Source organism: Felis catus, chromosome B2 (assembly GCF_018350175.1).
Source record: "Felis catus isolate Fca126 chromosome B2, F.catus_Fca126_mat1.0, whole genome shotgun sequence".
Classification (NCBI taxonomy): domain Eukaryota; kingdom Metazoa; phylum Chordata; class Mammalia; order Carnivora; family Felidae; genus Felis; species Felis catus.
Window position 1 is genome coordinate 104,885,085 of NC_058372.1, and position 25,352 is coordinate 104,910,436.

Consider the following 25,352-nt stretch of genomic DNA (forward strand, 5'->3'; position numbering starts at 1 on the left):
AAGGATTCTCGGCTGCATATTTTTTCTGTCTAGCACCCTGAAAATCTCGTGCCAATTCTTTCTGGCCTGCCAAGTTTCAAAAGAGAGATCAGTCACGAGTCTTATAGGTCTCCCTTTATATGTGAGGGCACGTTTACCCCTTGCTGCTTTCAGAATTTTCTCTTTATCCTTGTATTTTGCCAGTTTCACTATGATATGTCGTGCAGAAGATCGATTCAAGTTACGTCTGAAGGGAGTTCTCTGTGCCTCTTGGATTTCAATGCCTTTTTCCTTCCCCAGTTCAGGGAAGTTCTCAGCTATTATTTCTTCAAGTACCCCTTCAGCACCTTTTCCTCTCTCTTCCTCCTCTGGGATACCAATTATGCTTATATTATTTCTTTTTAGTGTATCACTTAGTTCTCTAATTTTCCCCTCATACTCCTGGATTTTTTTTATCTCTCTTTTTCTCAGCTTCCTCTTTTTCCATAACTTTATCTTCTAGTTCACCTATTCTCTCCTCTGCCTCTTCAAGCCGAGCTGTGGTGGTTTCCATTTTGTTATGCATTTCATTTAAAGCGTTTTTCAGCTCCTCGTGACTGTTCCTTAGTCCCTTGATCTCTGTAGCAAGAGATTCTCTGCTGTCCTGTATACTGTTTTCAAGCCCAGCGATTACTTTTATGACTATTATTCTAAATTCACTTTCTGTTATATTATTTAAATCCTTTTTGATCAGCTCATTAGCTATTGTTATTTCCTGGAGATTCTTCTGAGGGGAATTCTTCCGCTTGGTCATTTTGGATATTCCCTGGCGTGGTGAGGACCTGCAGGGCACTTCCCCTGTGCTGTGGTGTATAACTGGAGTTGGTGGGCGGGCCGCAGTCAGACCTGATGTCTGCCCCCAGCCCACTGCTGGGGCCACAGTCAGACTGGTGTGTGCCTTCTCTTCCCCTCTCCTAGGGGCAGGATTCACTGTGGGGTGGTGTGGCCCGTCTGGGCTACTTGCACACTGCCAGGCTTGTGATGCTGGGGATCTGGCGTATTAGCTGGGGTGGGTAGGCAAGGTGCACAGGGGCAGGAGGGGCAGGCTTAGATCGCTTCTCCTTAGGTGATCCTCTTCAGGAGGGGCCCTGTGGCAGCGGGAGGGAGTCAGATCCGCTGCCGGGGGTTTGGCTCCGCAGAAGCACAGAGTTGGGTGTTTGCTCGGAGTGAGCAAGTTCCCTGGCAGGAACTGGTTCTCTTTGGGATTTTGGCTGGGGGATGGGCGGGGGAGATGGCGCTGGCGAGCGCCTTTGTTCCCCACCAAGCTGAGCTCTGTCGTCAGGGGGCTCAGCAGCTCTCCCTCCCTTTGTCCTCCAGCCTTCCCGCTTTCCGAGCAGAGCTGTTAACTTATGACCTCCCAGACGCTAAGTCGCGCTTGTTGTGGGAACACAGTCCGTCAGGCCCCTCCGCTTTTGCCAGCCAGACTCGGGGGCTCTGCTTGGCCGGCGAGCCGCCCCTCCGCCCCGGCTCCCTCCCGCCAGTCCGTGGAGCGCGCACCGCCTCGCCGCCCTTCCTACCCTCTTCCGTGGGCCTCTCGTCTGCGTTTGGCTCCGGCGACTCCGTTCTGCTAATCCTCTGGCGGTTTTCTGGGTTATTTAGGCAGGTGTAGGTGGAATCTAAGTGATCAGCAGGACGCGCGGTGAGCCCAGCGTCCTCCTAGGCCGCCATCTTGCCGCTTCTCCGAAATTAAAATTTTAAATAACAGTGCTGTACTGATCCATTTGACACCTAAAGAAAAAGGAAAAATCAGTTGTATCTTAAAATTTGGATATTTCAGGTGGCTCAGTCCGGTAAGCTATCAGCTTGAGCTTGGGTCATGATCTCACGGTTCGTGGGTGTCATCCCCGCGCCGGGCTCTGTGCTGACAACTCAGAGCCTGGAGCCTGCTTCCAATTCTGTGTCTCCCTCTCTCCGCTCCTCCCCTGCTAACCCTGTCTCTCTCTCTCAAAAATAAATAAATGTTAAAAACATCTTTTTTCATTTTGGATATTTCACTTATCATAGATTTTACCTTAATATAATTTTCACTACTGGTTTTAAAATATTATTTATCTTTTTCTTATGGCATTTTAAAAAATGTTTATTTATTTTTGAGAGAGAGACAGAGAGAGTGAGGGAGGAGCAAAGAGAGAGGGAGACAGAATCCCAAGCAGGATGTCAGCACAGAGCCTGATGTGGGGCTCTAACTCAAGAACCGCAAGATCATGACCTGAGCCTAAACCAAGAACCAGAGGCTTAACTCAGTCATTCAGATGCCCCTAAAATATTATTTTTCTTAACAACTGAATTGGCTGCCTCCTTAAATTATGCACCCAAGCTTAATGCCTCACTCACTTACCATAGTCCCTGAGTTTCAAAAGGCTCTCATGGTTCACTGCCTCCATCCTAAGAATATTGGGGAGAAAGGCCTTGAAGTGGAACCATGTGGAGTTTTAGGTAAGGGCAGGCTTCTTTGTGTATATGAAGGTGCTCAGGGAACAAAGAGAAAGAAGTCATATTATGGCCCCAGCAGATAGTTACACTAAAGCAATTAAAGGCCTGGAAATTACTAGGATGTGACCTAGTGCCACATGTCCAAGATGTTAAATAATAGGTAACCAGTTGGACCATACCAACCCAAACATATCTGAATGCTATATAATCACTAAAATAAAATGATTAATATCCAGATTTGGTGGTATCTTTGATTCTTGTGTTACTCTGACTCTTTAGAAAGTATGGATCTGGGATATTTTCCACCTATACACTTGGGATAATGTTTTTGAAAGAACTTTTTGATATGAATTTGGAAGTATCTTCTGACATTTAAATTTTGTTTTCAAAGGTCAGATAAATCCGTCTCTATTTGTGTAAAGGCCCTTAAAACATTAGGATCTATTACAAAAGGTGTTTGCTTTAAAAGGTAAATATTGATGCTAAGGCCCTGAACATAACATTCAAGGAAAGTGTTAGGCACATTCTCAAAGATATACATTACTTTCCATCCTTTCCCTTGCTGTCATCAACTAATCTCATGAGATTCTTTTGAGATAGAAAGTATCCCTATTCCCATGTGGTTTTTATGAAAGCAGCTTGGGATTTCTCTCTGACATTGCTGCTCCTTTGATAATGAAACAGCACATGTGGAGGCAGCCCCAGAGCTTGAACACAAGTGGAAAAGTGAACATTTAATAATCGATACTTAATATTTTGGTTTACCACTGAATATTAATATCTTGTGTAATATGAAAATATATGAGAAGGTTCTGGCAGTAAGGGTGAGATTTGGAATAATAGGCTCTCTTACTAAATGTTTCCAATCATTCAGTTAATCTCTGATTGTGAATTTCCTCATCTATATGGTAGGGAATACAAAACGTTGTGAACGTGACAAATGTATTCAAAAAGGACAATAAACATGGTCAAATTGATGCATTACCACTGAAGTTGTTCACAGGGCTTTGTCTACTAATCTCCCCATGTTTCCCACTCTACCTTTTCCCCTGCCGCACACTATGAAATTATAGGAGCAAGTGTATTCCATGGCCTGAATGTTTGTCTCCCCCCAGAAATTTATACACTGATTTCCTAACCCCCAAGGTGATGATGCTAGGAGGTGGGCTTTTGAGAGGTGATAATCGGGATTAGTGCCCTTACAAAAATGGCCTTGAGCTCCCTTGCCACTTCAGCCACATGAAGTCAAAGTGAGAAGACCATGAAGGAAAGGGATTCTTTCCAGACACGGATCTGCTGGTGTCATTATCTTGGACTTCTCAGCCTCAGAACTATGAGAAGTAAGTGTCTGCTGTTTATAACCCACCCAGTCTGTGCAGCCTTGTGTTAACAGCCTGACTGGACAAAGACAAATACTCCTCCATCTTCCTTCTGCCATTCTTTCATCAAATATATTGACCCATGAAAAAAACAAAGCAGTTTTCAGTGCAGATTACACCTCCTTCATCTGCAGTTGCACAAATTTTATTTGCATTTGCATCTGTAGCAGCAAAACTGCTTCAAGTTACAACAATTTGAAGGGCAGTCCAGCTCCTTTGCTCCCTGTGTGATCACTTGTGGGTTTTGTTGCTATTGCATTGCAGTTCAACTTCTCCCTCTGCCCAGAGCACCTGTTTTCACTCTCTCACAGGCATTGTTTCTGAGGGCAGTTCTCAGCCCGCATGCAAATCTTAGTCTGTGTCCTGGCAGAACCCAAAGTAAAATATTTATGAAATGCTTTCAAGTAAAGCAGCTTGGGGATCCAATGAAAGAACAGCACTAGGGCAGAACTGGCTGAGGGCAGAGTTTGGTGGAATATGTGTGCAGCTGGGGCCCCTGGCTGCCCACCGACCCCAAGTGGTGCCAGGGAACTGGTTCTGGGTGGTGTCTGGAAATATGCAGGAACATTCTTCTTTGTCACAATATATCAGGGTGGGAAGGCACCAAGGATCCTAGACATTTTCTGTTGTAATGATAGTTCCCCAACCCGAGAACATTTCTGAATCCTGCACAGATTTCTGATGTTACTGTAGATATTCATAGCTCTGAAAATTTGGGATAAGTATCTTATTGTTTCCTTGATTCCATGTGGTGTAACAACTCAAAAATTTTTATCCATTTTAATAACCACTTACATGCATTTACCATGTCCTTGAAAAATGATTCTATCCTATTCTGTTGTGTTAAGAAATTTATCAAGACACTTACAATAAAAAAAAAATAACATTGCTGATAACAATGCTTTATATACATGAATTACAAAGGCAATGTGTCTCCTGTATGCATACATAGTAGTTGCATTTGTGGTGATTCTGCTCAGAGAGGCAAGATTTGGCTACTTATTATGCTTTGTAGTGGTATAATACCTGTTTGTTTAATATTTACATACACAGTATTTTATTTTGTTACATATAATTCTTTATAATTAGGGAAATATATTAGTTTTTTTAATCACGTGTAGTTTTTTTCATGTTGTCTAAGATTTTTATCTCAGGAATATAAAGGTATTACAATTATCTTAAGTAAAAAGGAAATCACAAGGCAGTACCTTAAATGCACTAGAATGTCTAAAATTTTTTTAAAAATGCACCAAAATGTCTCAGTGTTGGTAAGCATGTGGAGCAAATGGAAATCTTTCACACTGCTCCTGGGAGTGTAAAATGGTTTGAGTACTTTGGAGAACTCAAATTTCTTGTAAAGTAAGACTCAAGAAATGTAAACAATGAAGTGAATGATGCATTTACTCTACGACCTAGTTCTTTTATTCCCAGGTATTATGCAAGAGATTAAAAACATGTATATCCAAAAATAATCTTGTACAAGAATACTCATAGCATCTTTTTTTGTAATTGTCCCAAATAGGAAACCACTTAAGTGTCCATCAACTGGTAAAAGGACAAATTGTATTATGCTTATAGAAAAAAAATACTAGTCAGTATTAAAAAGGAATGAACCACTGGTACACAGAAAATATGAATGAATCTCAACCTACTATGTTTAACTGTAGATAATTTGAGTAAGAAAATCAAAGCAATACTTGCCTCTGATGGATGGGAGATTTACTTGACAGGTAACTTGCAAACTTTCTGGATTGAGGAAAATATATAAATTTCACAAAATCCATCATCTACACACTTAACATGCATGAATCTTTAGTATGCAAATTACTCCTCAATTTGAAGAAGGAGTGTTGTGAAAAAAGAGGGGAAATAAAGAACCAAACAGGGGAGGGAAATTATGGAGCTGAGAACTGTTTTCCTAAGATAAAGGAAGCTCCGCAATGTCCTGTAAAGGATGAAGAAGCACTAAAGGAATCTACTGACAAGAAGAGACCTGGGGTGACAATAAGGAGGCTTCTGGGTCACAGAAACCTGAGACCTTAGGCAGAAGGAGATTCATGGTCACGAGCAGGAGCGGCCAATGTCAGGCAACAGACACCTGTACTGCACACTACACTGTTATGAGAGACGTGTTAGTGGAGGCCTGCAATGCCCAAGAAAGCTGATCATGGGCTAGACTGGGAGAATCTTCCTCCACCAACATGTGGACACTTAGCTTCTGTGTCAGATGCCCTTTTGAGAAAGAGGAATAAGAGGGAAGATCTGTGGGAGGAAAGTAATAGCTCTAACAGTGATTTTAAATTATTTTTACCTCAAGTTAGTGATTTCACACTGGAGGAGACAAGTGAATTTTAATCCATATGTTTATTTATTTATGTATTTTGATAGTGAAAAGGAGGATTGAAGGATAAGAAGAGACTGGTTATAGAAAACAGAAAATAATCCTTTTTTTTCTTTTTGGCACATATGGCAGGGTCATGGAGTGGAAGCCTTTTACTGAGTGGTAGGAGAATAAAGTATGATAATGTAATTAATGACTTTTCCTACAATCATACTTTAGAAATATTAAATGTTAGCGATATCCAACGGACATCAGGGTCTGTGCTGGAATAAGTGAGGTTGATGCAGGCAGGGTCAGAGAACCCAGTGGAAGGTCCCACAGAACCAGCCCTTGGCTTCATGCAGGATTGAATTCCAATGTGAACTAGAGAATGTGGAAACAGAATTTCCTGAGTAGCATGAGTTACAGACGGAGAAAACAGTTGGAGTGCCTGGGGGACTCAGAAAGGAGAGGAGAATGAGTCTCCTCTTTCTTTGGGGTTAGGAGTTTATATTAGAAAAGGACATAGGGCTCACGTTCTTTCAGGAATTCAATCAATCGAAGGCGAGTGTCAGGTGAACCGTAGGTATTGTTGCATAAAGTACCAAAGGCAGGAATGTTGCGGCCAGTGTCAGCTGAGGTTTGTTTGAAGTTGATGTACTGGAACGTGTTCAAGATCTGGCTCTTCTTGGGTGTTATTAGGTGTTTGGGGCCTAGTACAAAACTCAGAGAATGACAAACTTTTTTGCTTCCCCCTGGAAGTGGGAACATGGCTTGTTTGGCATATTCAGAGCAAAATACAGAAGAAGAATAAATGGGGTCTAACAGAAAAAAAATAGAGATGGAGGCTTTCTAAACTGAAGACCCTTCATTTCCCTACTTCATCTCCCTGCTATGAGATTTTTATCCTCCTCATTCTTATAGAGGGGGTTGGAGGTGAAGGCCTCATCTTCTGTAACTTCTTCAAGCTGAAAGGGGTTGTAGACTCTGTCTATTGGAGGCATAAAAATCCCGACCCATCTGATTAAATGAAAGTCTCCTATTTATAAGTTGTCTGTCTTGGAAGAATATATGAGGCCTCCTCACATGAATAGGATATTTAGATTTGGAAGCCGCACAGCAACAATAGCATCCACAGCAAAGGAAGATTCCTGTTGTAATTATTATTTGTAAAAAACAAGCCAGTTGGAGTAGGAACAGAAACAAAGACAATATTTCCAGAAGGCTAATGGGCATGGAATATTAAGAGGCCATATTTAGAATCAGTATATATATATTGAACATTAACTCTGCCTAATTATAGTGCTTAAATTAAAGCAGCCCAGCCTCTTGTGACAAAGTATGGGGAGGCAGTTTGACCTTGATCACATCCTACAGACTGACAAGAGCATATCAAGCTTTCCTTATTTCTTCATGCATACAACTGCTTCTATCTGTAAATCATTCAGCCTCTGGATTATACAGAGGTTTATTCTTTCAAAGAGGCCTACTTGAGTAGACTTGTTTTATAATGTTCTTAGAGAGTGAACTAAAAGGTCTTTATTGTCTTTATCAAGCAGTAGAGTAGCTTGGTTCAAGTCTTGCCACACCCCAAGGGTTACATCAGGGGTGTCAAGGAGGATGGCCTGATATTTTCACAATCTCCCTCCAGTTAGCCATTTATGTCCCTTGGCCTCTAAAACTCATTGAACTTCATGTGGGGTCATTATATCCAGATGGTGTCCTAGAATAAGTGTATTAGCTTCTTCAACTAGCAAGGCAGTTGTAGCTTTTACTTGCAAACATCCTGGCCACCCACCCTCTGCTACTGGGTCTAGCTGTTTGGAGAAGGAGACTACTTGACTGAGAACAGAGCCCAGCTTTTGGGCTAGGACACCCAAGTGATTCATGTTCTATGCCCTATATATAGGGTAAAGTAACATTGACCAAGGCAACTTCTTACTAGATACATTATCTTTTCCTGAGGCAAGGAAAAAAAGAGAGCAAAAATAAACTATTGGGACTTCATCAAGATAAAATTCTTCTGAACAGCCAAGGAAATAATCAACAAAATTCAAAGGTAACCTTCACAATGAGAGAAGATATTTGCAAATGACATAACTGATAAATGGTTAGTATCCAAAATATGTAAAGAATTTACACAACTCAACGCTCAAAACCACAAATAATCCAGTTAGAAAAAGGGCAGAAGACAGGCATAGACTTTTTTCTAAACCTCACAGATGACCTACTGACACATGAAGAGTTGTTCAACATCACTCATCATCAGGGTAATGCAGATCAAAACTACAATGACATATCACCTCACATCAGTCAGAATGACTAAAAATAACAACACAGGAATCAACACATGTTGTGAGGATGAGGAGAGAGGGAAACCCTTTTCCACTGTTGGTTGGAACGAAAAGTGGCAAAACCACTGTGGAAATCAGTGCGGAGGTTCAGGAGAAAGTTAAAAATAGTACTACCCTATGATAGATCTATCACACTACTAGGTATTTATACAAAGGAGACAAAAGTACTGATTGGAAGGGACAAATGCACCCTGCTATTTATAGCAGCATTATCAACAATAACCATCTATGAAAATAGTCCAATTGTCCATTGACTGAGGAATGGATAAAGAATGTATGTATAGACATACAATAGAATACTACTCAGCCATAATAACGAATGAAATTTTGCCATTTGCAACCATGTAAATACAGCTAAAGAGCATAATGCTAAGCCACATAAGTCCATCAGAGAAAGACAAATACCAAATGATTTCACACATATGTAGAGCTTAATTTTTTGTGTTTAGTTATTTTTCTGCACTCTCAGTGCAGAGCCAGACATGAGGCTTGAACTCATAAACAGTGAGATCATGATCTGAGCTGAAAACAAGAGTTGGACACCTAACTGGCTGAACCACCCAAGTGCCCTACATATGTAGAATTTAAGAAACAAAATAGATGAAAATAGAGGGATGAAAAGAGAGAGGCCAACTAGGACACAGACTCTTAAGTATAGAGAACAAACTGATGTTTACTGGAGGGGAGGTGTGCAAGGGAATGTGTTAAATGGGTGATGGGTATTAAAGGGTGCACTAGTAGTGAGAGCACAGGGTGTTGTATGTAACTGATGAAATACTAAATTTTACATGTGAAACTCACATACACTGTATGTGAACCAACTGGAATTTATATAAAAACTTGGAAAAAACAAAGTTCTAGAACAAGAGCAGTACTTAATTTTTCTTTGATTTCTTTGAAGGCTTGGTGGCAGCTGTCATCCCATTCTAATGAAGCCAAATTGTTCCCCTGCATGTCTTTATAAAGGAGCCTAGCTGTGAGGCTAAACCCAGGGATCCAGATCCAGTGATGGCATACCATTCTAGAAGCATGTATGGATCCTTCTTCATGATGGCACCTTTCTTTATGGAATCCCTTCAGCTTCCTCACATCAAGAGGAATTTCTTTTCTTTAAATTGTTCCATATATTTTATGATGAAAAACAAGGGAAAAGAAGCACATTCCCTACTTATCTGAAAGGGTTGTGAAAGGGAGGAGTGATATTGATATGAATTTTATTCTGAATTATCATATGATACACATATATTATTACCATTTTTTTAAATGTAGTCCCTTTTGTCAAGCACAGTGTGTATTCCTCAGACTGTTCTAGTGAGTATGCATTATGTTAAATTTAAATATTTCTTTTGATCATGAAAGAACACTACAGCCCTTTTTCAACCTAATTGAGTAAATTAAGCTGCGCTTACTAATGCCATCTGGAAATGAAAAATCTACTTCACTTTTAGCCACCATTACTGTTCTGCAATTGTGGCTGTCTCTGGGGACAAATGGGGCAAAAACAAAAACAAACAAAAAACATAAAAATTTATCCCCCCTCTTCCTGACCACTTCCTCAACTTTTGTCTCCTCTACACAAAATGCCTGATTTGCTTACTCTTTGGTATCCTCAGCTAGTTTTGAGGCTTTTTTTTTTTGTCCAGTGTTTTAAATGCTTTAAATATGGGCTTAAAGTGTTTAATGCCACCATACTGGAAACACAAATTGAATGAGAGTTGATTTATTTATCTTTTAAATTTTTACTTATTTTTTTTTAAGTTTTTATTTTAATTCCAGTTAGATAACATATAGTGCTATATTAGTTTCAGGTGTACAATATAATAATTCAACACTTCCATACATCATCTGGTGATAAATGAGAGTTTAGACTCTAAGATGTTATGGAACTTTCAGCAATCATTTCTGTTATTGAGGAAGCATTAACAATAGAAGAGTAGCAGCATTTAAGATCAATAACACAAGTATATATAGAGGGAATTTGAATAGAACTTAGATATTTATCCTTTATGGCCATTCTATTTAACCACAAACTGACTGGATAGAGTGTGAACCCCTGAAAAAGAGAACACAAAACTGATTCTGAAGAGCCAACCCCAGGACCTTGCTCTCCCTCTGTGATATAGTGGTATGAAAAGTTTGCAAATGGTGGCCTATTTCAGGGGAATAATAACAGGAAGTGTTGAATGATATTTGGATATGTATCAGATTTGTGTCAAGCATATGATGGTAGAATTTGGGAAAGTGTCTAATGTTGCAAAGTAAATCTATTTACTACTTACAGATGTGGATTTCTTCCCTCCACTTCTCAACTGTTCACACTAAACCTATTCTCAATACCATTTCTTAAGAAACAACAGCAATATTTAAAGACCCCAAGAGTAGTACTAATGAAGTAGAAGCAACTGAGGCCATTGTGTTAGTGATCTATAGTCTTAAGAGTATCATGAGTGGGGCAGCAAGCAAATTCATCTTTGTTTTCTGATGTTACTGTAGACTTTGAACTCTACTCAGCAGCACTGAGTAGCACTGTAACTCTTTAGAATCTAACACCCATTTTTTTGTGGTAAAAACCTCAGGGCTTATCACCAGTTTGTTGTATGATATACTGGTCAGTTACTGATTCTGAGTGAGTTATTGATTATGGCAACTCTGCTAATTGGTGAAACGTTGGATCTGTTCATGGAAACTTACCTTTGAACTGTTTATCTCTCCATCCAGCAGCAACAATTATTCTTCTCACTGACATTGATACCAGAAGTTAACTCTTCTTTTTAACGAACTCCTTTTGGTGAGTAGTTTCAATCTTGATTGGGGGTGGACATTGTTTGGATTCTCTTTCTGGGTTCTTTGGCTGATATAGTAATTAAATTGGCATAAAACAGATTAATAGGTGAAAACAAGTTTAATTACCTGCGTATGGCAGCACCATAAGACAGGTAAAGTCAGAGACAGTCCTGCAAGGGGAATACAATTGAGCCTTGTATACCCCTAAAGAGAAGGGATAAAAGGGTCAGGAATTCAAAGGAGGAAGACAATTCACAGGAACATGTGAGGAGCACATACTGGGTAAACAGATGTGTGTCCTGCCATGCAGTTGAGTCTTACTGACATAAAAATATATCTCTGGTAATAACTTTCTTCCTGGTACAGACTCCCTATGAAAATTGTTTTAAGCTGTTAAGGAAAAGATGAAACGCTTTCTGAGTTTCCTATGTCTGTGTTACTTCCTGCTCAAAACAACTACCTGCTAGAGCAATACATTTAGGGGTGATGTACTCTGCTCCCCTTCATGTCTCTGAACTGTATTCAATTATGCAGTCGCAGGTTTTGGTGATTTTTCTAAACACTATGCTACATATATAAAGATACCAGCTCATATACATGAAACAAAAATATTCTGTGTCTCTGTCTGCATACAGATCTTTTACATCTTTGGTTAGATTTATTCCTAGGTATTTTATGCTTCTTGGTGCAATTGTGAATGGGATCAGTTTCTTTGTTTGTCTTTCTGTTGCTTCATTGTTAGTGTATAAGAATGCAACTGATTTCTGTACATTGATTTTGTATCCTGCAACTTTGCTTAATTCATGTATCAGTTCTAGCAGACTTTTGGTGGAGTCTATCGGATTTTCCATGTATAATATGTCATCTGCAAAAAGTGAAAGCTTGACTTCATCTTTGCCAATTTTGATGCCTTTGATTTCCTTTTGTTGTCTGATTGCTGATGCTAGAACTTCCAACACTATGTTAAACAACAGCGGTGAGAGTGGGCATCCCTGTCGTGTTCCTGATCTCAGGGAAAAAGCTCTCAGTTTTTCCCCATTGAGGATGATGTTAGCTGTGGGCTTTTCATAAATGGCTTTTATGATGTTTAAGTATGTTCCTTCTATCCTGAATTTCTCAAGGGTTTTTATTAAGAAAGGGTGCTGGATTTTGTCAAAGGCCTTTTCTGCATCGATTGACAGGATCATATGGTTCTTATCTTTTCTTTTATTAATGTGATGTATCACGTTGATTGATTTGCGAATGTTGAACCAGCTCTGCATCCCAGGAATAAATCCCACTTGATCATGGTGAATAATTCTTTTTATATGCTGTTGAATTCGATTTGCTAGTATCTTATTGAGAATTTTTGCATCCATAATCATCAGGGATATTGGCCTGTAGTTCTCTTTTTTTACTGGGTCTCTGTCTGGTTTAGGAATCAAAGTAATACTGGCTTCATAGAATGAGTCTGGAAGTTCTCCTTCCCTTTCTATTTCTTGGAATAGCTTGAGAAGGATAGGTATTATCTCTGCTTTAAACATCTGGTAGAACTCCCCAGGGAAGCCATCTGGTCCTGGACTCTTATTTGTTGGGAGATTTTTGATAACCGATTCAATTTCTTCGCTGGTTATGGGTCTGTTTAAGCTTTCTCTTTCCTCCTGATTGAGTTTTGGAAGGGTGTGGGCGTTTAGGAATTTGTCCATTTCTTCCAGGTTGTCCAATTTGTTGGCATATAATTTTTCATAGTATTCCCTGATAATTGTTTGTATCTCTGAGGGATTGGTTGTAATAATTCCATTTTCATTCATGATTTTATCTATTTGGGTCATTTCCCTTTTCTTTTTGAGAAGCCTGGCTAGAGGTTTGTCAATTTTGTTTATTTTTTCAAAAAACCAACTCTTGGTTTCGTTGATCTGCTCTACAGTTTTTTTAGATTCTATATTGTTTATTTCTGCTCTGATCTTTATTATTTCTCTTCTTATGCTGGGTTTAGGCTGCCTTTGCTGTTCTGCTCCTAGTTCCTTTAGGTGTGCTGTTAGATTTTGTATTGGGGATTTTTCTTGTTTCTTGAGATAGGCCTGGATTGCAATGTATTTTCCTCTCAGGGCTGCCTTCTCTGCATCCCAAAGCGTTTGGATTGTTGTATTTTCATTTTCGTTTGTTTCCATATATTTTTAAATTTCTTCTCTAATTGCCTGGTTGACCCACTCATTCGTTAGTAGGGTGTTCTTTAACCTCCATGCTTTTGGAGGTTTTCCAGACTTTTTCCTGTGGTTGACTTCAAGCTTCATAGCATTGTGGTCTGAAAGTATGCATGGTATAATTTCAAATCTGGTAAACTTATGAAGGGCTGTTTTGTGACCCACTATGTGATCTATCTTGGAGAATGTTCCATGTGCACTCGAGAAGAAAGTATATTCTGTTGCTTTGGGATGCAGAGTTCTAAATATATCTTTCAAGTTCATCTGATCCAATGTATCATTCAGGGCCCTTGTTTCTTTATTGACCATGTGTCTAGATGATCTATCTATTTCTGTAAGTGGAGTGTTAAAGTCCCCTGCAATTACCACATTCTTATCAATAAGGTTGCTTATGTTTATGAGTAATTGTTTTATATATTTGGGGGCTCCCATATTCAGCACATGGACATTTATAACTGTTAGCTCTTCCTGATGGATAGACCCTGTAATTATTATATAATGCCTTTCTTCATCTCTTGTTACAGCCTTTAATTTAATGTCTAGTTTGTCTGATAGAAGTATGGCTACTCCAGCTTTCTTTGGCTTCCAGTCGCATGATAAATAGTTCTCCATCCCCTCACTCTCAATCTAAAGGTGTCCTCAGGTCTAAAATGAGTCTCTTGTAGACAGCAAATAGATGGGTCTTGTTTTTTTTTATCCATTCTGATACCTTATGTCTTTTGGTTGGCGCATTTAGTCCATTTACATTCAGTGTTACTATAGAAAGATACGGGTTTAGAGTCATTGTGATGTCTGTATGTTTTATGCTTGTAGCGATGTCTCTGGTACTTTGTCTCACAGGATTCCCCTTAGGATGTCTTGTAGGGCTGGTTTAGTGGTGACAAATTCCTTCAGTTTTTGTTTGTTTGGGAAGACCTTTATCTCTCCTTCTATTCTAAATGACAGACTTGCTGGATAAAGGATTCTCGACAGCAAATTTTTTCTGTTGATCACATTGAAGATCTCCTGCCATGCCTTTCTGGCCTGCCAAGTTTCAAAAGAGAGATCAGTCACAAGTCTTATAGGTCTCCCTGTATATGTGAGGGCATGTTTATCCCTTGCTGCTTTCAGAATTTTCTCTTTATCCTTGTATTTTGCCAGTTTCACTATGCTATGTCGTGTAGAAGATCGATTCAAGTTACATCTGAAGGGAGTTTTCTGTGCCTCTTGGATTTCAATGCCTTTTTCCTTCCCCAGTTTAGGGAAGTTCTCAGCTATTATTTCTTCAAGTACACCTTCAGCACCTTTCCCTCTTTCTCCCTCCTCTGGGATACCAATTATGCATATATTATTATTTTTTTTTAGTGTATCACTTAGTTCTCTAAGCAATAAGTTCAGCTCGAAGGCTGGGAATAACAGGGGGTGGGCTGCCAAACATGATCTCGTAGGGAGTAAAACCCAGAGTGTAAGGAGTGTTTCTAACCTGGTAAATGGCGTACGATAGGAGAGTCACCCAGTCCCCGCCAGTCTCCATGGTTAATTTGGTAAGGGTCTCTTTTAGGGTTCTATTCATTCTTTCTACCTGTCCTGAGCTCTGGGGCCTATAAGCACAATGTAATTTCCAGTTTGCCCCCACCTCCTTGGCTACTGCCTGTGTTACCTGTGAGATAAAAGCTGGTCCACTGTCTGATCCTACCATGGCAGGAAAACCATACCTAGGTAAGATGTCTTCTAGTAGCTTCTTAGCCACTGTCTGAGCCATTTCATGCTTGGTTGGGTATGCCTCCACCCAGCCAGAGAAGGTGTCTGTAAATACTTTCCTGGTTTGACTTCAGTGAAGTCGACTTCCCATTGGGCTCCCAGTCTGGTGCCTCTGAGCCTGGTTCCTTTTTTATTTGATGTGGCTCTCGCATTGGTGAGTTGGCAGGTCTTGCAGGCAGATACAACTTGCTCTATTTTGGTGTCCTGTTGGTGAATGTTGATTCCGGCATGTCGGATTAAGTCTTTTAATTTTCGGGCCCCCATGTGAGTAGACCGATGCATGTGCTCTAATATTGAGACTCCGAGCCGGTCTGGCAGCATGAGCTCCTTGTTAGGTGTATATCACCATCCCTTTATCTCCTGGGCCATGGGGAGTTTCTTGATTCGCTGTAACTTCTCCTGGGAGTATTTGGGCTGATCTGGTAAAACTGGGTCTGCCGGGTCCAGTAGTTGTATGGTCATGGTGGGCCCAGGTCGCGATGCCGTCTACTTTGAGAGCGGTGGGGGTTGTCAACACCACGATGTAGTGTCCCTTCCAGCATGGCTCGAGGGTCTCTTGGTGGTGCCTCTTGACATAGACCCAGTCTCCCGGCCTGTACTGATGAGGTGTCGGGGTTGGGCTAGCCTCATAGATGGCAGGGAGGTGTGGCCAAATGTCCTCATGCACCCTCTGGAGCCCTCTCAAGGAAAGAAAAAGGGCTGGGGCACTTAGGAGGGCCTTTTTTAACTGATTAAAGGCAGTTTCTTCTTTTTCAGCCCATTTAAATGTTTTCCCCTCTTTGGTAGCTTCATATAGGGGCCTGGCGATCTCAGCAAAACCTGGAACCCAGAGGCGGCAGTAGCCGGCTGATCCTAGGAATTCCCTCACTTCTCTTTGGGAGGTGGGAGTAGGGATCTTTAGGACAGTTTCTTTTCTGGCATCTGATAACCGCTGCTGTCCGCCCTCCAGGATATATCCCAGGTAACTTAACTCTCTCCCTGAATATCTGAGCCTTCTTCGCGGATGCCCGGTAGCCTAAGGCCCCCAGGGTAGCCAGCAGGTCCTGGGTCCCTCACTCACAGTCTTTGGCCGTGTCGGCAGCAATCAGGATGTCATCTACGTACTGTAGAAGGGTGAGGCCATAGTGCTCCCTTCTGTACTCACCCAGGTCCTCGTGTAGTGCCTCGTCGAAGATGGTGGGTGAATTTTTGAATCCCTGAGGTAGCCGTGTCCAGGTGAGTTGCCCACTGTAGCCCTCCTCCGGATCATGCCACTCGAAGGCGAACAAGGGTTGGCTCTGGGGTGCCAGCGGCAGACTGAAGACGGCATCCTTTAAATCTAGTACAGTATACCAGACCCTGGAGGGCGCCAAGGAGCTCAAGAGAGTATATGGGTTGGGAACAGTTGGGTGTATGTCCGCGACCCTCTTATTTACTTCCCGGAGGTCTTGTACCGGTCGGTAGTCATTTGTGTGAGGCTTTTTGACCGGCAGTAGGGGGGTGTTCCAGGCAGACTGGGAAGGAACTAGTACCCCCTAGGCTTCGTAGTCTCTCGATGTGTGGCTGGATCCCCTTCTGGGCCTCCTGAGACATGGGGTATTGTTTGATCCTTACCAGACTCTCTCCTGGCTTGAGCTCTACCAGGACTGGGGTCCTGTGAGCGGCTAGTCCCATCTCCCCCGTCTCTGCCCAAACCGAGGGGAATTCTTGTAGCCATCTGTCTATATTATCCTCTCTCGGGAGCGCCTCCTGGTGGAGGCGGTATTCATCCTCTAGTTTCATGGTCAGGACCTGGATGGGATGGCCCTTGCCATTGGTGACCTGAGGCCCCCCTTACTGAAAGTTATCTGAGCTCCAATCTTGGTCAGTAAGTCCCGTCCTAACAGCGGGTAGGGGCATTCTGGTATTACCATAAAGGAGTGGGATACCTGGCCCATTCCCAAATCTACTGTTCTTCGGGTAGTCCATGAATACTGGCTCATACCAGTTGCCCCTTGTACCCAGGACTTCTTGCTGGCTAGTTTTCCTTGTGGGGTGCGGAGGACCGAATGTTGTGCTCTGGTGTCAACAAGGAAGTCAACAGGGGTCCCCTCCACTTTAAGAGTTACCCTGGGTTCAGGGAGAGGGTCTGAACCCTGACTCCCCTAATCACTTAGTTCATCTAGCTCTAGGACTTTTACTCGATCAGTCTTGCTTCCCTTCCCGCCGGCCCTTTTTGGACAATCTCGGGCCCAATGCCCTATCTCCTTGCAGTATGCGCACTGATCCTTCTGCAGTCTCTGCTCCCCCCCCCCCCCCTTGGTGGTTCCTTTACCTTTTCTTGCATCGTCTGCCAGCTGCCGGAGACGGCGGTCTCGTTCCTCGGGGAAGTCAGCAGTGGTAGCTAGTAGTATTCTGGCCAGGTCTCGAGTCTGCTTACTGCTGGCAGCTGCCATGGCGCGAGCCTGCTTGTCCTCAGGAGGCTCCCGGTTGTTATATACCTTTTCGGCTACCACCAGTAAGTCCTGCAGACTTTTTTCTCCTAGTCTATCTATTTTCTGTAATTTTCTCCTAATGTCTATGGCCGATTGGTTTACAAAGGCCATGATAACAGCTGCCTTGCTTTCCGGAGCCTCTGGATCCATGGGGGTATAGGTACAGAATGCCTCCATGATCCGTTCTAAAAAGACAGCCAGAGATTCATCTTTTCCCTGTTGTACATTTCTTACCTTGGCCAAATTGGTTGGCTTTCTAGCAGCCATTTGGAGACCCCCCACTAGAGTCTGGCGGTAGACCCGGAGCCTCTCCTTACCTTCTGCCGTGTTGAAATCCCACTGGGGCCAAGTTAAGGGGAAGGAGGCATCTATCTGAGCCTGGTTGGTGGTGGGATTCCCGTCTGTGCCCGGAACTAGTTTTCGGGCCCCATTGAGGATTCTTTCTCTTTCTTCAGTCGTGAACAGGACCTGCAAAAGCTGCTGGCAATCGTCCCATGTAGGCTGATGGGTAAAAAGAACAGAGTCTAATAAATCAATAAGCCCTGCCGGTTTCTCAGAAAACTTAGGATTCTGAGCTTTCCAATTGTAGAGGTCACTAGTGGCAAAAGGCCAATAGTGATGGGGCTGATTCCCCTCCGCGTCTGGGAGTCCGGTGGCTCGCAGGGGCAGAATAGTGGAGTTGGTGGCAGAGGCGGATTGCTCCCTCTGAGCCCTTTGTCTGGTAAAGGGCGGGCTTCCCACTGGAACATTTCCACCTCCCGCTCTCGGAACAGCGTCTGCCTCCCTCGGAGGGGGAGGATGGTGTTCTTCCGGCATCCTAGAGGGGTTATACGGGGGAGGAAAAATTAATTCTTCTTCAGTACCCCCCTGTAGGACAGGGTAGAGGGGTGCCGAAGGCTGGGTAAGACTTTTCTTGTTTTCCTTCTTTGTCCCCTGCAAAGCAAGAATGGGTTTGGTCCGGAGGGAGCAGGGCTAGGAAGGGCTTAAGCCAAGAGGGTGGGTAGAGGGGTAGTCTGTGTCTGTCCCATAACGTCCATCCAGTAAGTCCACCAAACAAAACAGAGAAACACAGAAACAGACAAACAGAGGGCCCCTAGAAAGTGTTCCAACTCCATGGAAGCAAAACTGAAAGCTAGCTTAGACCTTTGAGGGGATTCCATGTCCCTCCAAAACCGATGAGGGGATTCCACATCCCTCCAAAGACGACGGCCTCACGCCGACCAGTGGGAGCGACCCACCTCATCTCAGACCTTTGAGGGGATTCCACGTCCCTCCAGAAGGGAGAATCAGAACGTCTTCCGAAACTCCCGGCCCGTGGTCCTCCTGTGCATCCACTTAGACCGCGTCGGGCACTACCAGAATTCCAGAAATGAGCTCACACAGAAAAGACAGAACAAACAGACACTAACTGTGGCCAGTCAGGCTCTCCGGGTCGGGGGTCCCTCAGGGGTCTTGGGGATCCCGGATGAGCCCCCAAATGTTATGCCCAGAATTCGTGATCCCCAAAGACCACTAGCGAATCGAGTCCGATGCAAAAGCAAAAGAGCCCTTATTCGAGCTAGCTTGAGCTCAATCCCCTACCTGCACTGACGCAGCGGTGAGATACCAGGGAGAGAGCGAGTTTCAAAAGCACAAAGGTTTTATAGGGGTCTAGGGGCAGTTGGTGAGGTAATGGCTGTGGCCTCAGCCGATTGGCTGGGGAAGGGTCGTGGCCTCAGCCGATTGGCTGGGGAAGGATCGGAGTCCTGTTACACAAGTCGCTGGGTGTGTTTTGATCAGGAAGTTTGAACGGGTGAGCGGGAGGTTACTCAAGGGGAGGAGGCGCGGTCTGAGGTTTCTGCGATTTTCCCGGAAAAGGGGTCATGTCGGGGACATAGTCACTCAAGGTGGAGGACACAGAACAAGATGGAGTCGGCTGGCGTAGGCCCGCCCTTTCAGAGGGGCCCTGTGGTAGCGGGAGGGAGTCAGACCCGCTGCCAGAGGGGTGGCTCCACAGAAGCACAGCGTTGGGTGTTTGCACGGAGCAAGCAAGTTCCCTGGCAGGAACTGGTTCCCTTTGGGATTTTGGCTGGGGGATGGGCAAGGGAGATGGCGCTGGCGAGCGCCTTTGTTCCTGCCAAACTGAGCTCTGTCGTCCCGCGACTCAGCAACCCTCCCTCCCTTCGTCCTCCAGCCTTCCCACTTTCTGAGCAGAGCTGCTAACTTATGACCTCCCAGATGCTGAGTCCTGCTTGCTGTCGGAACACACTCCGTCCGTCCCCTCCACTTTTGCAAGCCAAACTGGGGGGCTCTGCTTGGCCGGCGGGCCGCCCCTCCGCCCCAGCTCCCTCCCGCCAGTCCATGGAGCACGCACCGCCTCGCCACCCTTCCTACCCTCTTCTGTGGGCCTCTCGTCTGCGCTTGGCTCCGGAGACTCCATTCTGCTAATCCTCTGGCAGTTTTCTGGGTTATTTAGGCAGGTGTACGTGGAATCTAAGTGATCAGCAGGACGCGCGGTGAGCCCAGCGTCCTCCTAGGCTGCCATCTTCCGATGACCCCCATACCACTTCTTTATCCATTCATCGGTAAATTGACATTGGGCTCTTTCCATAATTTAACTATTGATAGTACTGTGCCTATCAGGTGCATGTGCCCCTTCGAATCACTTTATCTTTTGGATAAATACCTTGTAGTGCAATTGCTGGGTCAAAAGGTAGTTCTATTTTGAATTGTTTGAGGAAACTCCACGCTGTTTTCCAGAGTGGCTGCACCAGTTTGCATAGTCACTGGCAGTATGAAAGGGAAAACCCTTTCTCCACATCCTCACCAACATCTGTTGTTTCCAGAGTAGTGAATTTTAGCCATTCTGACTGGTGCCATTATGGTTTTGATATGTAGTACCATGATGGTGAATGATGTTGAGCATCTTCTCATGTGTCTGTTAGCCATCTGGATGTCTTCCTTGGAAAAGTGTTTATTCATGTCTTCTGCCCATTTCGTCACTGGTTTTATTTTTTAGGGGTCTTGAGTTTGATGAGTTCTTTATAGATTTTGGATACTAATCCTTTATCTGATGTCATTTGAAAATGCCTTCTCCTATTCTTGCCTTTTAGTTTTGCTGATTGTTTCCTTTGCTCTGCAGAAGCTTTTTTATCTTGATGAGGTTCCAGTCATTCATTTTTGCTTTTGTGTCCCTTGCCTCTGGAGACACATCAAGTAAGAAGTTTCTGTGGCCAAAGTTAAAGAGGTTGTTGCCTGTTTTCTCCTCTAGGATTTTGATGGCTTCCTGTCTAATGTTTAGGTCTTTCACCCGTTTTGAGTTTATTTATGTGTATGGTGTAAGAAAGTGTCCAGGTTGGTTCTTATTCATGTTGCTGTCCAGTTTTCTCAACACCATTAGCTGAAAAGGCTGTATTTTTTCCATTAGATATTCTTTCCTGCTAGTCAAACGTTAGTTGACCATACATTTTTGGATACATTTCTCTCTTCTGTTCCATTGATCTATGTGTCTGTTTTTGTGCCATTACCATACTGTTTTGATGACTACAGCTTTGTAATACAGCTTGAAGTCTGGAATTGTGATGCCTCCAGCTTTGGTTTTCTTTTTCAACATTACTTTGGCTATTCAGGATCTTTTCTGGTTCCATACAAATCTTAGAATTGTTTTTGCTGGCTCTGTGAAGAACAGTGGTGATATTTTGATAGAGGTTTCATTGAATATGTAGATTGCTTTGGGTAGTATTGACATTTCAACAATATTTGTTCTTCCAATCCATGAGTATGGAACATTTTTCCATCTTTTGTGTCTTCTTCAATTTCTTTCATTAACTTTCTATACTTTTCAATGTATAAATTTTTCATCTCTTTGCCAATTTTATTCCTAGGTACTTTATGGTTTTTGGTGCACTTGTAAATGAGATTGATTCCTTTATTTCTCTTTCTGCTGCTTCATTATTGGTGTATAGAAATTCAATCCACTTCTGTACATTGATTTTATATCCTGTGACTTTGCAGAATTCATGTATCAATTCTAGCTGTTTTTTGGTGGAGTCTTTTGGGTTTTCCACATTGAGTATCATGGTGTCTGCAAAGAGTGAAAGTTTGACTTCCTCCTTGTCAATTTTGATGTCTTTTATTTTTTTGTGTTGTCTTATTGCTGAATCTAGGACTTCCAACTCTATGTTGACAAACAGGGGTGAGAGTAGGCATCCTTGTCGTGTTGCTGATGTTAGGCAGAAAGCTCTCAGTTTTTTCTGGTTGAGGATGATATTAGTGGTGGGTATTTCATATATGGTTTTTATGATTTTCAGGTATTATTATCCTATCCCTAGTTTCTTGAGTGTTTTTATCAGGAGAGGTTGCTATATTTTATTAAATGCTTTTTCTGCATCTATTGAGAAGATCACGCTGTCTTTATCTTTTTTTTTTTATTAATGTGATGTATTACATTGATTGATTTGTGGATAGTGAGCCAGCCCTGCATCACAGGAATAAATACCAGGTGGTCATGGTGATTAATTCTTCTAAAGTATCGTTGGATCTGCTTTGCTAGTATCTTGTTGAGACTTTTTGCATCTATGATCACAAGGGAAATTGGTCTATAGTTCTCTTTTTTAGTGGGGTCTTTGTCTGGTTTTGGAATCAAGGTAATGCTGACCTCATAGAATGAGTTTGGAAGTTTTTCTTCCATTTTTATTTTTGGAACAGCTTCAAAGAATAGTGTTAACTGTTCTTTACTTATTTCATAGAATTCCCCTGGAAAGTCATCCTGCCCTGGACTCTTGTTTTTGGGAGATTTTTGATTACTGATTCAATTTCCTTATTGGTTATGGGTCTTTTCATGTTCTCTTATTTCTTCCTATTTCAGTTTTTTAGTTTATATGTTTCTAGGAATATCTCCATTTCTTCCAGATTGCCCAATTTGTTGGCATATAATTGCTCATAATATTCTCTTATTATTGTTTCTACTTCTGTAGTGTTGGTTGTCATCTCTCCTCTGTCTTTTGTGATTTTATTTATTTGGGTATTTTCCTTTTCTTTTTGATTGATCTTACTAAGGGTTTATCAATTTTGTGAATTCTTTCAAAGAACTAGCTCCTGATTTTGTTCATCTATTCTATTGCTGTTGTGGTTGCTGTTGTTGTTGTTGTTTGGTATTGTTTATTTCTGTTCTAATCTTTATTTTTTCCCTTCTTCTGCTGGTTTGGGGCTTAATTTGCTATTCTTTTTCCAGCTCTTTAGGTGTGAAGTTAGGTTGTGTATTTGGGACCTTTCTTCCTTCCTTAGGAAGGCTTAGATTGCTATATACTTCCCTCTTATGACTACCTCTTCTACTTCCCAAAGGTTTTGGGCTGTCAGTTTTTCCTTTTCATTGACATACATGTACTGTTTTAACTTCTTTGTTAACCTATTCATTCTTCAGTAGGATATTCTTTAATCTCAAAGTATTCATGGTCTTTCCATATGTTGTCTTGTGGTTCATTTCAAGTTTCATAGCATTATGGTCTGAAAATATTCAAGGTATCATCTCAATCGTTTTTTACTTTTTGAGGGCTTATTTGTGTCTCAGTACGTGATTCTGGAGAATGTTCCATGTGTACTCAAGAGGAATATGTATTCTTCTGCTTTAGTAGGAAATGTTCTGAATATATGTTAAGTCCATCCGGTCCAGTGTGTCATTCAAAGTCATTGTTTCCTTGTTGAATTTCTGCTTGGATGATCTGTCCATTGCTATAAGGGGTGTTAAAGTCTCCTACTATTATGGTATTATTATCAATGAGTTTCTTTGTGCTTGTGATAACTGATTTATATATTTGGGTGGTTTCATGTTGGGCACATAAATATGTACAATTGTTAGATTTTCTTCATTGATGGATCTCTTAATTACAATATAATGCTTTGCTCATCTCTTTTTATAGTCTTTATTTTAAAATCTAGTTTGCCTGATATAAGTATGACCACTTCAGATTTCTTTTGATGACCATTAGCATGATAGGTGGCTCTGCATCCCCTAACCTTCAATCTGTAGGTGTCTTTAGACCTAAAATGAGTCTCTTGTAAACAGCATATATATGGGTCTTGTTTTCTTATCCATTCTGATACCCTATGTCTGGTGATGTTTTCTGGTTCTTTCTAGTCTATGTTCCTTTTGTTCTTTTTTGTTTTGTTTTGTCTTTTCTTTACTCAAAGACTCCCCTTTAAAATTTCTTGCTGGGCTGGTTTAGTAGTAACAAACTCCTTTAGTTTTTGTTTGTCTGGGACATTCTTTCTCTCTCCCTCTCTTTTGAATAACAGCCTTCTGAATGAAGAATTCTTGTCTGCATATTTTTCTGATTTAACACGTTGAATATATTCTGCCACTCCTTTATAGCCTATAAAGTTTCTCTGGTTAGATATGCTGTGAACCCGATCTGTCTTCCATTATTGGTTAAGGACTTTTTTTCCCCCCTTTCTGCTTTCATAAGTCTTTCCTTGTCTCTGTATTTTGTGAATTTGACTATGATATGCCTTGGTGATGGTCATTTTTTGTTGAATCTAATGAGAGTTCTTCATGTTTCTTGGATTTTGAAGTCTGTGTCCTTCCCTAGATTAGTAAAGTTTTCTGATATAATTTGCTTACATAACCTTCAGCCCCTTTTTCTCACTTTATCTTTTGGGACTCCTATTGTTCTTTTTAATAAATCACTGAGTTCTCTAAGTCTTGTATTGTGATTTTTTTGCCTTTGTTTCCCTCCTTTTTTCTACTTCATTATTCTCCATAATTTTGTCTTCTATATCACTGATTCACTGCTCTGATTCATCCATCCCTGCCGTTGTGGCAACCATTCAAGACTGAATCTCTGTTATACCTTTGTAATTTCATCCTGACTAGATTTTATTTCTTTTTTTCTCTGCATAAAAGGATTTTATGGTTTTTTCAACTCCAGCTAGTATCCTTATAATCATGGTTTTAAATTCTAGTTCAGATATCTTACTTATATATGTGTTGATTTAATCTCTAGCCATCATTTCTTCCTGTTCTTTCTTTTGGGGAGAATTCTTGCCATTTTGGAGGAAGAAAAAAATTAATAAAAGAAACATTAAAAATTAAAAACAAACAAAATTCAAATAAAGGAAGGTAGATCCTAGGTGTGTTTTGGTCTGAATGTTGAAAGAAGCTTGATAAAATAAAGAAAAAAAAAAGAAAATAAAGACAAAAAGGTAAGAAAAAATTTAAAAATTAAAAAATATTTATATAATAAAATAGAATAAAATGAAATAACGAAAATATAGGATAAAAAATTAAAAAAAAATAAAATAAAAACAATGAAAATAAAATTTTCTTTTTCTGTATCTGAGAAAGAGGAAGAAAAGAAAAAAAAGAAAGAAAATAATTTAAGCAAAACAGTAGCAAAGAGAATGCACAAATAAATGAACCAGTTAACAGATGAAACCCAAATGAAGTTACATCCAGTTTCCCCTAGAATGGAAACTATGAAGCACTCTATTGTCCTTAAGCCAAGCAGGTGGAGTGACTTCTGCTGGTCTTCTAGGGGATGTGATTTTAAACACAGCTGGACGGGGCCTGGTGTAATGACTCCATTCTCCAGTAGGTGGTGCTATTTAGCTTATTGGGGTAGATCAGTGTGGCTCAATGAACGTGTGCACATGCATGTGCATGGGAGAGGTGGAAATGACTTCACCCAGCTCTCTAGTCTCTGGCACAGGAT

The 25,352-nt window shown here is 41.6% G+C and overlaps 1 protein-coding gene across 4 annotated transcripts in view; it reads left to right on the forward strand.

Moving 5' to 3' along the window:
• Positions 1-3,640: 3,640 nt before the first annotated feature.
• Positions 3,641-25,352, forward strand: part of LOC101091370 (amine sulfotransferase-like) — a 61,948-nt gene continuing 40,236 nt past the window's right edge. For 2 of the 4 annotated variants that reach the window (XM_019831118.3, XM_045057937.1), the window contains exons 1-2: positions 3,641-3,791; positions 11,223-11,292. The gene's annotated coding sequence lies outside the window, so the exon portion shown is untranslated. Of the gene's footprint in view, positions 3,792-9,513; positions 9,536-11,222; positions 11,293-25,352 lie in introns of those variants that run through there. The other 2 variants (XM_011282642.4, XM_045057936.1) reach the window with 2 other exon arrangements.